Genomic DNA, 6,000 nt, shown 5'->3' on the forward strand with positions numbered 1-6,000 from the left:
CTCACATAACTCATCTTTCACAGGTTGGAGAAAACACTCGTGGCTTTTTTGAGTGTTTCTGATCCAATAAAAAGTGCTCAATAGCACTATGAATATTAGCATTCTTTCAGATTCAGAGTACATTTCACTGTATCCCAGCTGCATGCCTTAAGCTTTTTTTCACAGAGCGTCATCCCAGATTCCTGCTTTTTTGTTATTAGTGAGGGAAAAGCATATCAACTGCCTAGGAGAGGTTAGATGCAACAGACTGACCAAAAATTTTCATCCCTGCAGATGCTCTTAATTGCTAGAGGGCAAAGGGCCCTATTCATTATATTTATGGCCTGCCAGGATGAAGTGTGGGATCGCTGTGATGCGCATGGAGGTGTCTATATTTACTGCCATAAAGGAGGTAGTGCCTGCAAGCTGTGCACCTACAGCAAAAACAAGCTCTCCAGGAGAAAGGCTACAGTCTGACAGTAAGAATAGGCAAACTCAGCACACACAGTGGAGGGGCAGTCACCAAGGGCAGAAAGGAGCAGAAGGGCAGCCACTAGCTATCCTCCATGTGAAGTGCAAGTGGTGGGAGGGACGCTCTGCTAACACTACAATGTGTCATTTTTGTCACAGAGAGAGAGGAAGGTGATGATGATTGTACAGCTTGTTCCTTTTTAGCAAAACAGAGGACAACTGCTGAAGTGCTAAGATGGAAACCTACCCAAAATAATAGGTTTTAAAATATAACATTGATTAAAATGTTTTCCAGAAATCTGGAAACCAGTGAAACTGGTTTTGAGTCTGGCCTATCTAGGTTCCCACATTGCTCTTATCACCAAAATATACAAATGCCCTCTGGTAGTGCATTATTCAATGGGACTCAGTTCAGCCAGACATCATTTGTTATCCCACCAAATTCTTTTTCAGCCCACAGAAGTGAAATAATGTCGCTTGCAAGGATACTGGACAATAAGAAGGCTGAGTCTGCAAGGTCATTGAAGAGAAATCATACAAAGTGTGTGTTGTTTTTCCCAAATTTCCTACAGTTCTCCGGAGATAGCAATGCAGGGACCATGCGGTGTATTCTGCCCTACCTAAAGCTGTTCGAAACTGTTACCTCGTGGGATGTCGTCTTCTCTGTACGCTTTGATCTAACTCTGTGTATTTTGGTGCAGCGAACTTTTCTGCAAACCCTAGCTCAGCATATCAACCCAGGAATTAAGTCATGGATGTTGTCTTCACACCACGGTCCCTCCAGAAGAACCACTTCAGACAATCTTTTTTGGTTGGAAAACCAACTCCATCCTCCCTGGTTGCACGTGAGAAAGTGTGTGTTAGGGGAAGAAAAACTCTCAATCTGTGGGAGTCTATAATGAGATAAACTGCGGTTTATCTCATTATAAGGTCTGTGGTTTCAACATTTGCCTAACCGTCGGGAAAAAATAAGACATAGATGTTAAAAATACACATTGAGTCAGCTTTTACAGGAGGAAGCTACGACAGTTTGTAGCAATTACTGATGTACACACACTGTGCTTCAGAAATAGAGCAGTAGGTGGCACTGATGGTATTAATCTGAGCTCTCCAGTGTCTATTGTTTTGTTTGACAGAAAGGCTGTTGTATCCCTCTCGCTAAATCCTGGTTCTTGACAAACCTTAGTTTTATGAAGCCCGTAGAAACAGAATCACAACACAATCAGCAAAATGGGAGATCTCCATCTGGAAGAAAAGCTCTTGCCTCAGGCTGAGACACAAGGAAGAGAGGAAAAGAAGAGCAAAGACAGGATCCTTAATAAAACGAGCTCTTAGTGCCCAGCAGTGTGGGCTGCCAAGCATACAGCAACCCTTACAAAGAAACCTGAGGAACTTAGAGGCTGAGCTTTATTTTGTACCCCTATAAAGAATATCCACTCTTCTAAAAGGACACATTACAGACATTTGTTTGCTGAGGATGCTGTTGACTTAAGAAAATCACTACAACAACATTTCTTTTTTTTTTTTTTCTCTTCACCCCAGGTTTTTGCTCGCCTCTTTCTCTTCCCCTTTTGAATTTCATTGTAGTATTTCCTGTCTTCAGTTACCTAAATTTTAAAGGTGTTCCTTTGATCTCCATGTGATGTAGGTGTCTTTTTGACCCCACTGGAAGGCCTCACTGTTTATTACCTTTGCAGTTCAGGTATACTGATGAATCTCCCTAGAAATATTTTAGAAAAAAAATCTCAGATTTTTACTTAATTAAAAAAAAATATTTTCCAGAATTTTAAGGTAGCAATGTCTATTTTCTGTGGTTTAGTTTTGTGTTATACAACCACAGTAAGATCTCAGCTGCACTTGTTTTTCAGCCTTCTAAAGAGAAAGTGGTAAAGTCTTACTATATTTTGCTTCAGAATCTAGTAAACCTCATTATAAATCCAAAGTGGTAGAGAAAATTAGAATAATAAAGCAAACCTGCTAAAGTGATGTGTCTAAATTGTTCACCAGCATTCTGCTCCTTTCTTAAAGAGGTTTTAAGACCAGGCATCTTAGCTCTGCTGGCTACCTACCAAGCTGTCCCATGGTCTGAAACAAATGGGAGAACTGGATGATGATGGACAGACTTTCCTTAATAAATAAGATGTAAGCAATGCAGAAGGAGCATACAGGTATGCATAAGACTGCTTGAGATGTTGAGGGTGTTTAGTTACATTTAAAGCATTTGGCATTCAGTGTATGATCAAACTCTAGTCAAATTTGTTGTAAAGCTGTCTGGAAAAAATTTCTGGGAGCTTTACATCCAGGTCCTAGTAGCTGATAAAATCAGGACCTGTTCTGAGGAGATAGGGGACACATGTCTGTTAGCTCAGCTACCCTTCTATCTTTCTCTAGTTGAGATACGGCTACGATTCTTCTAATACCCATGGTAAATTGCTTACCCAAGGGAGGTCTGGAAAAATCTGTTGGTGGGGATGCACGCCTCCCCCATCTATTAGTTTTGGTGAATCATAAGTGTTTATCAGCCTGATCTTACTTTCCTAATACTGTAGGGTAGAAGATGATGTATTATTAAGCACTCTAACCTTAGTAGAAGACTTGAGCCTCAAACTCAGCCTCAGACCCTTGCATTCTGGCGTAAATGGTTGCTGAGAAATTCCTATCTGAGGATACTCCCAAATTGCTAGAGACTTTCTCAATCCCGAATGCCAAACATATTAAGGATAATTGTATATGGTTATAAGCCCCTTAAAGCCACAGACGGATAGACATCAGTTTATATCAGCACTGCAAACTATTTTGCATATATCTCTTAAAGTACTAATCAAAATCGTGCAAGCCTTCATGGCATTTAGACTGCCATGAGAGGAGTAATTTAGTTTTAGAGAGAAAACTGCCTGTTTGAAACCATAATTACTGATGAAAGGATAATAGCAATTGCATAGCACGACAAAGAGCTGAACAGTTTTGTTTTCCTAACACAGCAGAATGCCTATAAAAAGTAAAAGGAACTCATGCTTCAGAACAGCATATGAATTCCTAGGAGTGTTGCTGACAGCTCTTTTTGCAATGGCTGCCGTCTTTAGGCCTGATCATCAGGGTCTTAGCTATCAGGGAATCAGACCCCATCGACTAGACTGTTCCTTTTTCCTGCCAATACTGCGCGGGCTCTCCTGAGCTGCTAGCTTTGCTGTTCAAATGGTGTGAGAAGGCTGCCTGAGCAGTCAGCTGAGGGTTCCCTGGCATTGTTAGCAGCATACCAGAAAGCTGCTGGAGGACAAAGCTGTTTGCGGAGAGAATAGCTCATTTTGTAGCACACTGGTTATTGCAGAGCTTAGGGAAGATCCGGAAGTTGTTCAAAAATGCTCTAGGGCCAGCCCTAGTTGCCTGATGGAACTCGGCAAGTTCAGATCATCCCAGCTGTGAAGCAACGGCCTCCACCACTGCTTGGTGCAAGTCCAAAAAATGCTCCAAATCTCGTGAGTGGAGAATTGTTCCTTCCACTTAAAAGACGGCTGTACAGCGACCCTGCGAAACGGCCATCAGGAAGAAGAGGCTGTGACACATTTTAAATTCTGGGGAGTGATGCGACACAAAGAACTTTTCTCAGTGACATCTGGTATGTGTCTTGTCCCGAATAGGCAGGGAGTGCATGGACTCCAGGACACACCAAACGAAAGACATTCGTATTAGGTGGTCTGAGAGGCTGACTTCCCCAGCTCTGCAGAGCATTGTGGCCTCTGCTGCTTCATCCAGGAGAGTAAGAATGAGAGTTAGCCATCCTGCAGATATCAGCTTGCCAGGGGTAAGTTTAATGTTAATCCTTTTGGACTTGGCTTTGGAAAAGGAAGCCAGGGTAGCTTGGCCACTAAGCTGGATCCTGCAGCCTGGATAAGCATCAGAATGCTACCGTCCTATTTAAAGTTTTAAATAAATGCTGCGATGACCAGGTATCCCTATGAGGGACAGGACTGTTAAATGCATAAAAGCTATGTTACAAATTATGTATGCCATTTTCCCATGTGAGTAGAGATTTGCGAATTTTCCCATTTTTAAGTCACTTCACCCTAGGTACCTGAAGTGATCTCTTCACAAAGGACTTAATAAAAAACAGATTATCCCATGATCAGCATTAAGATTGAAATTTAACATGCCGAAATCTAACCCCATTCAACAAACCCTTTAAGCACAAATCCTGCTCAGTGGAATATAGGCACTTGATCTAAGGTGACTGCGGTCTTCACTTCTTTTCTGTCTGTCTGAGAACCACTCTACTGACTTTGAATGCCCTTGAAGCATGTTGAAAGAGATGTTTCTGTTTATTCTTCTTCTGACTTTTATCTTTAAAAAAAAAGTACTGCAGCATTCAGAATCAGCCCAGTATAGAAGTTATTTAAAAACTACTTATATTCTTCTACTGCACAATTTGCTATGGGAAAAAAAAGCTCAGTAAAATGAACAGAAAGTCAACAAAGACTCTTCTAAGAGTATCAGGGACTACTCTATTGTCATATGGGGGTAGGAAAATGAGTTTGATTTGATTTTTAGACATGGTTATCATGCCTGATTCCTAGTGATACTGGGAGACTACTCCAGTATCTACTACTGGTGGAGACTGCTGAATGAACAGAGACTTTGGAAATCATTGCATTTCTGTCTTATTGTCTGAAATACAGAATTAGCAGCACAAAGAAAACTATCTCAAGCAAAATATATTTTTTCTTCCTTTTGTGTTTTCATCTAGCACATCTCTCAGAGCAAGAATGATGAATATTCCCTTCCAGAAATCAATGGTGACAGGAATCCACCTTCATGCTATTATGACAATTTTTTGGGATTTTTTACCTCAGATACTAAATGTGTAAACATGTCTAAATAATGCTGAAGAGCTATTAAAGAGGAGAGCATAAGGGGAAAATATTTACTCTGAAAACTTACTTTGCATAGCCACTGCCTCAGCCAGACTGTGCTTTGTTGCTTATGTTTGCAGGTTAATTATTCATTTCAGACACTGAGCAAATCCAGCCCTCCTGATTCCGACCTCCCCAGTAGACCAATCTAAGTTAATGATTTGCTCAACTCCTTTGCTTGCACAGAATAATAACTCACATAGCAATGGTATCTCAGGAACAGTTTATAAAAACGTAGTAGATCAGTGATTGGTGTGGATTTTAGGAAGGCCCTGGCTACTGTAGTCTCTGAAAAGCTTTGAAAGTTGTGATTTACGTAAGGCTGGATGCACAGACGCTCATTAGAGCAGTACTGTTCATAGAAGAAAGAAATGTCCAAAATTAGATATTACCCTGAGAGGCCGTTACACTATGGCACTGTGTCAGTCTGAAGCACAGTATAAAGATCTGACTCTTCACTGTTTTGGGGCTTCTGGTCACCCTGACATCAGTTAGAATTCAGCACCTACATTCCACTGAGAATTTGTGGCTTAATTGTTCTGATTTATATCTGTAAATTGGGGAAAACAGCATTTTTTGCAGCACAAGGCTGACATGAAGTGCATAAACACAATGATAATAGGAACTCTGTGAGCAACTACAG

General features: G+C 41.0%; 1 protein-coding gene across 1 annotated transcript in view; it reads right to left on the bottom strand.

Moving 5' to 3' along the window:
• GYS2 (glycogen synthase 2) overlaps positions 1-5,401 on the bottom strand; it is a 62,946-nt gene extending 57,545 nt beyond the window's left edge. Inside the window, exon 1 of the mRNA XM_075439583.1 lies at positions 5,386-5,401. The gene's annotated coding sequence lies outside the window, so the exon portion shown is untranslated. The remainder of the gene's footprint in view (positions 1-5,385) is intronic.
• Positions 5,402-6,000: the final 599 nt, after the last annotated feature.

This window comes from Opisthocomus hoazin, chromosome 1 (genome assembly GCF_030867145.1).
Source record: "Opisthocomus hoazin isolate bOpiHoa1 chromosome 1, bOpiHoa1.hap1, whole genome shotgun sequence".
Taxonomy (NCBI): domain Eukaryota; kingdom Metazoa; phylum Chordata; class Aves; order Opisthocomiformes; family Opisthocomidae; genus Opisthocomus; species Opisthocomus hoazin.